General features: G+C 39.2%; 1 protein-coding gene across 1 annotated transcript in view; it reads right to left on the bottom strand.

Moving 5' to 3' along the window:
• Positions 1-12,785, bottom strand: part of LOC131396770 (zinc finger protein 383-like) — a 65,261-nt gene that overhangs the window by 26,836 nt on the left and 25,640 nt on the right. The gene's annotated exons all lie outside the window — the stretch shown is intronic.

Here is a 12,785-nt window from a genome sequence, read left to right as displayed (position 1 = left end):
GAGGACGGCCTAGCTAAACTCTAGGCAACCCCCAAACCATAATATAATAATTAAATGGTTATTGTTGTAAGTCACCAAGTTTAAGGGTGATTCATTATGCAGCAATAGATAATGGGAACATGAGTGGATTTAGGGAAGCGTGAAGAATTGGAGTCAATAATGCATTCTACTATGCACCTCAGTGAATGGCTCCAGATTACTGGGATCTGGAGTTATTTTCAAACCACCATAGATTCTCCACAAGTGTCCAAGAGAAATGACTCTGAGGCTTTTTAAGTTTTCTTGAACTAGTAAGGTTCTATTTCTGAATGCAACCTTTTTTTTTTTTTAAAGATTTTATTTATTTATTTATTTTCCCCCAAAGCCCCAGTAGATAGTTGTACGTCATAGCTGCACATCCTTCCAGTTGCTGCACGTGGGACGCGGCCTCAGCATGGCCGGAGAAGCGGCGCGTCAGTGCGCGCCCGGGATCCGAACCCAGGCCGCCAGCAGCGGAGCGCGAGCACTTAACCGCTAAGCCACAGGGCCGGCCCTGAATGCAACCTTTGAATAAATGCTTTGAAAAGTTGCACACTTATCTTCCACTACTTTTCAACAGTGCTCTACCATATGTGGGTGACAGTACATGGTCCAAATGAGTCCATATTATCCCAATGAAACATGAAAAGAGAGAGGTGCTGAGACATTATTTACAAAACAAATATTTATTTAATACATAAGGTAGGCAAGATATTTACTTTCTCTGACTAATGTAAGACTTTAAGGATATGTAGTTGGGGTAAAAATGACAAGTTCATAAACTACCACTAAAAAATGAGGTCATAAGCATGGAGATCGGAAAGACTGTGAGAAAAGAAGGAAATTCAGGCACAGATGCTCATCCATGAAGACAAAGAACAGAGTACAGGAGTTGGCTGAGAAGACATTCCAGAAGCCAAAGATGTTACTGTGCTCTGCAGCGATGTTGAATTTGGAACATCTGAACGTCTTCCTCTCTCTGTCACTTAAATTCAAAGTGTCTATGCTGGACTCTTTGGATCTTCTGGAGGATTTGCCATGACCAGGGCAAAGCCTTCTTCTCTTGACCAGGCCCAGTTGAAGTAACAGGTCAGCTATTGCTTTAGGGAGGAAAGAAGATTCTTGGTTCTTCAGTCACCATGTCCTGGAAATGGAGAGAGACATTTCTGTACACTTTCAAGGACATGAGTCCCTGCTGTGGCCGTACTGCTACAGCAAAGCAGTGAAGGCAGAAGTCATTAAATCAGACCCCAGACATGGCAGGGACAAAGACACTCAGAAGTTGCCTGAATGCCATAAACCATTGGCATGAAGGCCACATATTTGGGGATAGAAGAGGGATTAATCTTCTATGCCCAGGGTGCTTTCTAGAACAGGTTATATATGAGCTGTGGGATTCTGTTCACTTTAAGTGTCTTCTGCTGATTGAAATAAAGAATCTGGGTAAAGGTTACATGGAGTTTATTCAAATAATCCAAGTGAGGAACTTGAGTCCTGGGAAACAGTCCGACAAAGTATTCTGAGGAACTGCTCCAAGGTCTACAGATCTGAATGCAGTTCATATACTTTTTGTTTTTAACAAAGCAGTGTATGTGCAGAAAAAGAGCTTACACATCTAGTATTCATATACTTTAAAGATAACATAAACAAGAGCTTTTTGGTTATACATCAAACCAGGCTTGTAATGTTGGTGTTATCTCTGTGTGGAAGGAGTCGAGGACCGGGATCATTAACTAAAAAAGGGAAAAACCCTCAATCTCTAATCGCAGCTGGGAAATGCGAGAGCAAGGTACCCTTTATCTTTCCTGTTGTGGATCTGTACAGCTGGCATCTTCAGTCGTGAGGTGTAGGGTTGCAAGATCATTCTTACACTGGCTTAGTATGGCCTGTGTGGCTGCTTCACAGTACGGTGTGGATTTTGTACTGACTTTAAGCCTATGCAGCTTGCTTGCTATATTCACCTGTTAGACAAGGGAGAGAGGTCCCAAAATTTCATTCACACTTCCTAGCACAATGAAGGAATTGTTCATTAATTAACTTCATTCTTGCTGAATCTTCATATCAGGCAGTGAAAATGTGGTGTGGAGTGGGGCATGGGGAGACTAAAAAAATATGCAACTGACTCAAGAAATTCCTTTTGATGTGCTGTTGGTTCAATCAAAATTTTACACCAGTTTTGGGCAACCCCTCTAGCCTTTGCACCCTTCATCACAAAGTCAAAAAGATGCCCATGCAGACCCTCCCCAATGTCCCAGGAAGCCCCTGCCTCAGTTGCTGTGCAGACAGTCAGGATTTTGACTGGCACTGACACCTACTTTTATTGCAACCTCTTCAGCTTTATGAAGAGGTATCGCTTCAACGTATCACCCAGGATATAGGACACTCATAAGTTGGACTTGGATTTCTTTTGGCCCAGAGAACAATACAGGCAAAACAGAAGTCGTGGTCACATTTGATGGTGACCACTTCTTTTAGATCATTCTGGCAGATGGCACAGATTAATTCAAACTCATCCCATTCAGCCACGGCTCCTAAATCAGGAAAGAACAAAATCAAGCCTTTGCCTCATGCACCAGAGAGAGGAGTATGAGAAGTACGCGCAGCGGTGGCTTGCCCGAAGCAAAGAGATCGCCTGTGAAGCCCAGAGAGAGAAAAGCATACTTAGGTTATGGCAAACAACGGTCCTGGTTTATCTGGGACTGCCCTGATTTTAGCACTGAAAGTCCTGTGTCCCAAGAAATCCTTCATTCTGGGCAAACCAGCATGGTTAATCACTCTGCATTAATCCTTTGTTTGATAGGAAACTCTCTGAGGTAAAGCTGGTTAAAGTAGTCAATTCAATTCAGACACGTATTGATAATACTGACTTGCACTAACAGTTATCAGAGTAAATGTGGCAGGGTCTTGGTTTTCATTTTAATTGGAATAAGAGACAATCTCAATATGCTGTAATAAAAAGCCACCTCTGGTGGAAAGGACATCTTTGGAAAGGGAAATGAGTGACCATGAACACACAGTGAGGGATAAACATAGCATTGCTAATAATGGTGTCCAGGAGGAGGACTAGCCATTGAACACAGAATAATGTGACCACAGGACTACTGTAATAACAAAATATGCTTAGTAACTAACAGAATTTGAAGTGTTTTGTGGCTGATTAAAAAAATGAAATTTGACTGTGTTTATTCTGTATTTAAGAAATGAGTGCTTGGACGCTTGAGATAGAAAATAGTCTTACAAATCTAAGTTTTTCTTTGTCCTTATTTTGAGTGCTTCACCAAGCAACCTTCTGCAGTTTCGTCATCCCTTCACTGCAAATTTTAGTCAGAATTCATAACAAAACATATTCCTATATAGCTTTGTCACTGACTAACTGCCCGGAGTAACTCAAAGGAGGTTTCGGAAGCACTTAACTGTTTCTTCAGTTATGTTAAGAGATGCAATTACCTGAACCAGCCTAAACCCCACCACAAGAGTGACGCCTGTGCAGATGACGCCTGTGCAAATGGGCTGAGAAGGGTCTAAGTGACCCTTGCTTCATTTTAGTGTTAAGATCTCCGCCCCAGGAGGAGCTTAAGGCTTATTAGCATAACATGCGACATATGTGAAAGCATGTTTTCAAACTATGTCTGTGGGAGCTTATATCCACTCCTACAGGTGAGGATGAAACTCTCTTTTTGAATGTTTATTCCCCATCTGAAATAAAAGGCCCCTGCTTTTCCTTGCTGGGGGTGGGGGCTGGGGCATGGCTTTGGAAGCGATTCTCCGTGGTCTCTTTATTTGCTGCAAATAAATTTTACTTAGTGTGACAACTACTTCTGGTGAAGCCTTTGATTTCAACTCACCAAGAAGCAAAGCCACTTTGGTTCAGTAACAGCTTTACCATTTGCTGAGCACTTTTATGTACATTGATTCATCCATATTCAAGACCACTCCATGAGGTAGAAGGGATGGTTATGTTACATCCACTTTAAGCCAGAATATACAGAAGCTCAGAGAAGTTAAATTTTTTTTGTGTGTGTGTGAGGAGGACTAGCCCTGAGCTAACATCTGATGTCAATCCTCCTCTTTTTTCTTGAGGAAGATTGGCCCTGAGCTAACATCCGTGGCCATCTTCCTCTACTTTATATGGGACGCCACCACAGCACAGCTTAACAAGCAGTGCATCGGTGTGCACCCGGGATCCAAACCTGTGAACCCCGGGCCACCGCAGGAAACCACGAGCACTTAACCGCTTGCACCACCGGACCGGCCCCAGAGAAGTTTAATTTTGCCAAAGACCATACACACTGTTAATAACTTAGGTGCTTAGTACCTGAAACCTCTGGGAAAACTGATTATTGTGCGGAGTTGCAGAGCTGAGGAATAGACAAGAATTCAGACTGATGCCATAGGCCTGATTATCCTATCCTCATTTAAATAAGCTTCTGTGGATGTAACCTGGGGAATAAATTACTTTTTAAAATCTCTCCAGGTGATTCTCATGTGGCCCAATATTTATGAAGCCTTGTCTAAACCATCCTTCATGGGTGGGTGAATGTATCTACAAATCCAGAAATATCAGCATTCTATTTGACAACTGTTAAATCTGACTTGAGATAAGGTTGCCAGATTTAGCAAACAATCTTTCAGTTACATTTGAATTTCAAATAAATATGCATTGTTTGGAAAAGACTTATACTAAAAAATTATTTATTGTTTAGTTTAAATTAAAACTTAACTGGGCATCCTATATTTTATCTGGCAATCTTAGCTTGGAACAATCATCATAAGCATTATTTCTCTCAATATTTTTACTTAAACTGTGTTTGATGACAAGCTTTTAGAAGATAAGAGCCATCTTTGCTTCAGTGTTGCAATAGTCCTTTGGGGTTATATAATTCCAAAGTCAGCCTAATCTCAAGCTCCGTATCCACTGTCCTCAGTTCTTCCAGCCACCCAGGTCAACACTTGGGCCTGAAGGCTCTGAATACGCCTCCATTGAATTCTTTTCCAACTGAAATTTTTCTTATCCTCATAGACCATTCTTCTCCATACACTGATCCCTCTCCTCAAATCATTATTACACATTTCTATCCTTGCCCTCCCACACCAAACTGCTTATGTTTTCCTTGGCTATGTTCCATTTTTCTTTCTACAGTTTGTTTTAAACCTGCTTTTCTCAGAGTCCTGCTGGTTCTTTACATAAACTAATTCTTGAAAACAAACATAAAGAGGAGGTTTTCATTCTTTTTTTACTGATAAGGAAAAATGAGGCTTTCAGAGCAAAATTAAAATGCTTCAGGACACATCACTAATACGTTTTATAATAGAATCAGAATTTGAACCAAATTCTAGTTGAGTTTCAGCCTCTATTTTTCCCACTGTATCAAAGAGTTTAAATGTCTTTCTCTCCCAGTACAGTTTAAACTCCTTACCTGCAGGCTCTGTGACTGAAATTTTTCTATCACTCAAAGTTCCTAGTCTAAGTTGGTGCTCAGTCATTTATTTCCTTATGTTTCTAAAAGCATTTATCAAACATCTTCCATGTGCCTGGCACTAAGGTGTGTGTTAGAAATTCAATAAATGTTACTATCTGGTGCTATCAATCTGAAAGACCCAGATCCAATGAAGCTGTTAAAATAAAACCATTCCACAAACTCACCGTGGTTTCTTCTGCTTTGTGACATCAAATATCTGTGGAGTCTCAGGCCCTGTTCTGCTTGCTGTTCTGTCTAGAGTTTCTGAGGTTTGGAGGGGGAAGCCTAGCCTTTTATCCTGTTCTACAATCCTACCTCAAGGAGTTTATGGCTTTGACATTTGAGCTGATCCACATTTTATCCAATCTAATCTACATATACTGTAATTCAATCTAAATGAATGTAATCCCTATTTTGTTCATTGGATTCAGGAGTTCCATTCACTCCCCACACTAATTGGATTTGGGAAGAAATGCTGGGTTGTAGAGTACCTTTCAAAATGTTAATCCTGAGAACTGAAACACCCTCTCATAAAAATGCAAAAGTAGGGTCTCCTTCAAAGGCCATTTCTCGCATCATGCCATAAATGCCTATGTATACCAGGGTTCCATTTTGAGATCTTTTCTCTTATCATTCTTTACGTGTGAGAAGATTTCTTGAAGAGGATTGTTATGCTTATCTTGCCTTTGAAACACCAAAAAAAGACGGTTATTGAATAAGTTTAATTATATATATGGGATGATTAGGTTAAAATACTGAATACGTTTTACCTTATTATGTACTGTTTTGAGTAACCATATAGGAGAAAAAAATGTGTCAGTAGACATCAATCACAAAAATACTTGGTTTCATATGTAAACCTTTGTTTCACCAAGCACATAAAACAGCTAATCAGTTGGACAGCCTTAATTTAGTTATCTTATAATAACAATACAAAACACTAATATAGAATAATGTGAGTCACTGTTCTAAGCATTCCACATACATTAACTCTTTTAATCCTTACAGCAATCCTGTGAAGTATATTCTATTATTATCCACATATTTGAGATAAGTAAACCGAGGTACAGATAAGTAATTTGCCTAAATCACAAAGCTGCAAAGTGGTAAAGCAGGAATTTGAACACAGGCAGATCTGACTTCAGTATCCACGTTCTTTTTTGTTTTCCCTCACAGCTTTATTGAGATATAATTGACATATAACATTGTGTAAGTTTAAGATGTACAATGTGATTTGACACACGTATATATTGCGAAATGATTATCACAACAAAGTTAGTTAACACATCCATCACCTCACATAATTACCTTTTTTTTCCTGTGGTGAAAACATTTAAGATCTACCCTCTTAGTAACTTTCAAGTATATGACACAGTATTGTTAACTATAGTCACCATACTTTACATTAGATCCCTGGAATTTATTCCTCTTATAACTGGAAGTTTGTACCCTTTGACCAACATCTCCCCATTTCCCCTACCCCCAGCATGTTCTTAATCACTACGATACCCTGCCTGTGAGCCAATTAAGAAAATTTTCCCATTTCTAATACAATAACCTTGGATGGGTGGGGCTTGGTTTTCTTTTAACCTGGGAGACCCAAGTGGCAAGCAGGCCTTTCAATAAAAAACACAGGAGTCCAGGAATTTACCCCATATGATTGCAGGTCGCATTCTTCTCCCAACAGTCCCCAGGATGCCCTGAGACCATTTCAATTCCCCTGATTTTCTACCGGAAAGGAGTATGGAGCAGCAAGGCTTCCATGCTGCCAACCCGGGGTCCACCAGTGGCAGGTATTTGCATCTGCTGCCTGCCCCACCCATCATCCATGCTGGAAGGGATTTGTGGTTATTGCCAGGCCCTGCTATGAGCCTGAGTGACTTCAAGCCATAGTGATAAGCCTTGGGGAAGCCAAGGCTGCAGGTTTCTTGAGCCTAACATAGCAGAATCCTGTGACCCTGTGGAGGCTGGGATTGACGCCTAAGACTCCCTAGACTGGAATTAAAAAGAGCATTCAGGTACACGCTCTGAGTATCTCATGATGTTTCCCAAGAGGTGTTTTCCACGGCTCATTTTTGAGTCTTTCATCTTTCAAGCCAAGGGTTTCCTATCCCATCACGTCTCTCAAGAAAAACTTAAAATGACTTCACAATCACCAAAGCTCCATCTCTTAAAACATGGATGACTTTGTTCACTCCCACAGCCTCTGTCAACATGTAGTTGCTCAAACTTCTGACACTAATCAGGATTCTTTCCCAGCATTTTGGGGCCGTTACTCCTAGGGACGTTCCGAATTTATCCAGGTAGACGTCACACAGACGACGCCCATGAAGCACGGTCAGAGCACTGCGCGTGCGCGAAGGCTGCCCACAGGCTGCTCGGGTCGCTTGGCCCCGCCGAGAGCCTGCTCCCAGGCTGCAGCATAGGCGGACGGGGCGAGGCCACCCTGAGAAGGCCATCCTGAGGAGAGGCTGCGCACAAGGCGACAGTCCTGACACTCACTCATACCTTTCGCTCCATGGTGATGATGGCGGTGGTTGCCTGGGAGCAGGAGCCATAGCTGTGGTGCCCCAGCCGCCTGTGAGGGGGTGGAAAAGGCTGAGGCCTCAGCTGCTCATAAAAGGTACTTGTATAAGGAAATGAAACCATAGACAAAACGTCCTGCCTCTAGCCGCGTGCAGCCTTTTGTCTTGCTTTGTTTTGTTTGCATGAAAGATGCCATCTAAGGCCTGCATACTTGAAGATAGCATTACTCTGTTTCCAATACCAGCAGTTTGTGATCACAGGTCTGTGATCATTGTAATCCATGGGGACAAAAAATAAAAAATAAGTCTTTTATATTGGGCTGGGATTGGCACTCTTATATTATTTATTTATTTTTTTACTTTTTAAATTATTTTTAAACATTTTATTTCATAATGATTACAGACTCACAGGAAGTTGCAAAAATAGTACATTCAGTGGTGAACCTTTCGCCCAGCTTCCTCCATTAGTGACATATACTGTAGTACACTATCAAAACTAGGAGTTGACATTGTACAGTACTGTTAACCAGGCTACACACCTTAGTCCGTTTTCACCAGTGTGTACATACGCTCGTGTGTGCGTGTTTGCATAGTTCTATGCAAGTCGATCTTCTGTATAGGTTCCTGTAACCACCACCACAATCAGGACACAGAACCGTTCCATAATCACCAAGGAACTCCTTGTGCTACCCCTTAATAGTCACACTCATCCAACCCCACTCATGGTCCTGTCCCCTGGCAACTACTAATCTGTTCTCTGTCTCTATAGTTCTGTCATTTTGAAGATGTTCTACAAATGGAACCATACAAAATGTACCTTTTGATATTGGCATTTCATTAAGCATAATGCCCTTAAATTCCATCCAAGTTGTTGCACATATCAATAGTTAATTCCTTTTGATTGGTGAGTATAACTCTACTGTATGTATGTGTTTAACTGTGTTTTCTTAGATTCTGTATTTTTCTATTTGGCATCCATTCATCCCAGGGCCAGTTACATTAACTGTATTTTCTTATTTTTTGTATTCTTGATGCTCTGGCATTTGGGAGCCTTATAGACCTGGGGAGAGGCTCCCTCCCAGGGCTAACCAATTCTAGAGATAGCAAGGCTTGGCCATAAGCACACCTTTCATATACAAACCAACCAAACCAGAGTCTATATACCCCAACCATCTCCTTATCTAACTGCACCAAGCCAATATTTCCCTTGCTCTAAATTATCCCAGGGCCAGACACTAGGCAACTAGAGACCACTGCTGTGTTAAAAAACAAAATTCAACTGAGTAAAATTTAAAGATCTTATTGGCTCTATTCAGTGATTCATGAATTGGGCAACACCCAATCTAGCGGATAGAAAAGAGCTCCAAAGAGCCATACACGGCAAGAGATTTTATAGGCAGAAGTAGGGTTTAGCATAAGTGACTCCATTTTGGGCCTGTCAACTTGTGTTTAACAGCTGGAATTATTCAAATTGGCCAATCTTAAGGCCAATTTTCTGTGTCTTTCCTTTCCCATAGAAACCCCAGTAAAGGCTTTGGCCTAGGCTTTCCCCTTGTTCCTTTCTGCCTCCTGACTGACAGTAGTGCTTTCTATGCGGCCTTGTGTCTCTTGGCATGCCTCCTCCTCTCTAGAACTACCATATGATCTAGGAATTCCACTTCTGGGTATTTATCCAAAGGAAACAAAAACACTAACTCAGAAAGATCTATGCACCCCCATGTTCAATGCAGTATTCTTTATAGTAGCCAAGACAAGGAAGCAACCTTCATCTCCATTGATGTGTGAATGGATAAAGAAAATGTGGTATATATATACAAAGGAATATTATTCAACCAAAAACCAAAAACAAGATTCCTAATGGTGAAGGAAAGAGATTAAAACTAGACTTCTCTGAATAGACCTTGACTTGTAGATTTGACTTTAAAATCATGAAAATAATTTACAAAATTTTACAACAAAAATAAATTTCAAGAAATCTTCACTAAATTTCAAAAGCAAAATCAAACAGCTGATTCTAATTGGTGTATTGACTTGATGGCGTAACCACATGGAGAGGACCTATTTCAAGTGAAAATAACCTGACGGAATGGAATACATGAAGATAATAAGAACAGATTAAAAATCTTAAACAGCTTTCGGAAATCATATTGTTAGTGATCACATTAGTATTGTTATGCTTTTGTGTGTGTATTGTGAGCTATGAAAATGAGTAATTGGTGTTGTTGAAAAGCAGAATTTTCAGGGTAGGAGAAAAGAAACACAAGTGGAAATCAGTGAGCTTAAAGAACAGCCCTTAGAATGGAATTTGAAGTATATTTCCTATCTCTTTAAACTAAAAAGCCTAGAAAAAATGATCAACCGAATGGCACTGAATGCTCCTAACTCCCATAGTTTGGTCTTTAAATACCATCTCTTACTAAAATAAACTGGGCTTCCTTTAAAAAGTGCTGATACTATGTCTGGAGCAACAAATGTTTAAGATGAATTTAGAATGTCTTGTCATATCAGAAATCAAAGAATCTATGAAAACTACTGGCATCCATCAAAAGACTCGGGAACCAACTTGAAGATCTCACTAGCCAAAGATGGGATACCAGTAAGAATAAAACTGCAACCAACTGAAAAGTAGCAAATATATTTATTTATTTTTTATTATTATTTTTTTTGTGAGGAAGATCAGCCCTGAGCTAACATCCATGCTAATCCTCCTCTTTTTGCTGAGGAAGACCGGCTCTGAGCTAACATCTATTGCCAATCCTCCTCCTTTTTTTCCCCCAAAGCCCCAGTAGATAGTTGTATCTCATAGTTGCACATCCTTCTAGTTGCTGTATGTGGGACACGGCCTCAGCATGGCTGGACAAGCGGTGCGTCGGTGAGCGCCCGGTATCCGAACCCGGGCTGCCAGCAGTGGAGCGCTTGCACTTAACCGCTAAGCCACGGGGCCAGCCCCAGTAGCAAATATATTTAAATTCATTAGTGCGTAATGATATTCAACCTCATTAGTTACCTTTGGAGGATGCTAAGGAAACGGTGCTTTATGTTGAAAACTGGTAAGGGGAATGAGTCAAACATTTATCTTCCCTCTTCTATATGAATTTAATATGTGAATATCAAATGGTGGATGAAAGTAAGTTTCACTTTAGAGAAACATTCCAGCTAAATAATGAGGAAAAATTAATTGAATAAGAATATCACCTAATATCACCAAAAGGCTTTAGCTTTATCAATTTTCAAGAAATACGAGAGATAGAGGAGCATGAGATGAAACCAACAGAATATAGTCAGCAAAATCCATACTTTGGGAAACTCCTAAACAAACTACCTGGTTTTCATGAATAAAGAATTTCAAGAAAAAAGATAGGGAGGGGAAATCTCTTTTTAAAAAGATTAGAAAACATACCAACCAATTGCAATGTATGGAAGTTCTTTGGATCTTGATTTGAACAAACTGCTAAAAAAAAAAAAAAAAAAACAAGAGTATGAACCAATCAGGAAGACTTGAACCCTGACAGGACATGTGATTATATAAAGAAATTATTGTTAATATTTAGGTATAATAATGGTATTGTGATTGTGTCATTCAAAAAATAGTGATGTTTTAAAATATATATGAAAACATTTACAAGAAAAATTAAATCTGCCTGAAATTTGCTTTAAATAATTGGGGGAGGGATTGAGTGGGTAAGGGCATGGATAAAACAAGATTGGCAATGAGTTGATAATGGTTGAATCTGGGTGATGGCTACACAGCATACGTATTAGTCTCTCTACTTTTGCATATGTTTAAAGTTTTGCATGACAAAAAGTATATTAAACGGAGGCAAAATAAAAAGACAAAAGAAAAAAAAAAAACCTCCAAGGAATTCATCATTAGCAGAGCTACAATAAAACAATATACTAAAGGAGTTCTTCAGCAGAAGGAATGAGACCAGATAGAAGCACAGAGATTCAGGAATAAATGAAGAGCAATAAAAATGGTAAATATGTGAGTAAATCTAAATGAATATTGAAATATATAAAACAATAATATCTCATAGGGTTTTTAATTAGAAAATTACTTTAGAAAATTAAAGTATACACCAATAATAACACAAAAAGCATGTGCCGATAAATGAAAAGAAAGTAATGTTCTTGCATTTTGTGGGAAGACATAAAAGTACTAATAGATAATAGATTTTATTAAGTCAAAGATGCATGTTATACTGTCTATGGTAACCATTAATAGGAGAGTCAAAATTTCATAACTAACAAGCTAAAAGAGAGAGGAAATGAAATAATAAAAAGTTCCTCTTAATCCAAAATAAGACGAAGGAAGAAAAGAGTAGTGACAAAAAAATGGGATAAATAGAACACTAATCAAAGGTAGTATATACAAACTCAAAACATAATATTAAATGTAAATGGACTAAATATTCCAATTAAAAGACAAAGATTGTTGGTAAATTTTTAAAATTTCAATTATATGCTGCTTATAACAGATAGGACTTAAATGTAAGTATTCAGAAAGGTTAAAAATAAGCAGATGGAAAAAGGTATATCTTGCAATATCTAACCAAAACAAGACTGGTGTTGGTATAAAGATATCAGATAACATTGGCTTTAATGTGGAAAGTATTATTAGAGCTAAAATAGAGAAATTTTCGTAATGATAAAGAGATCAATCCACCAGGAAGATATAACAATTTGTATGTTCCTAATTATATGGACTCAAAACATTGAAAGCAAAAACTGACAAAGCTAAAAGTGGGAACAGACAAACCCACAATCAGGAAAGGAAATTTTT

The sequence above is a fragment of the Diceros bicornis genome, chromosome 34, assembly GCF_020826845.1.
Source record: "Diceros bicornis minor isolate mBicDic1 chromosome 34, mDicBic1.mat.cur, whole genome shotgun sequence".
NCBI classification, from domain to species: Eukaryota; Metazoa; Chordata; class Mammalia; order Perissodactyla; family Rhinocerotidae; genus Diceros; species Diceros bicornis.
Note: the sequence above shows the minus strand (reverse complement) of the source record. Positions and strands in the feature narration are given on the sequence as shown.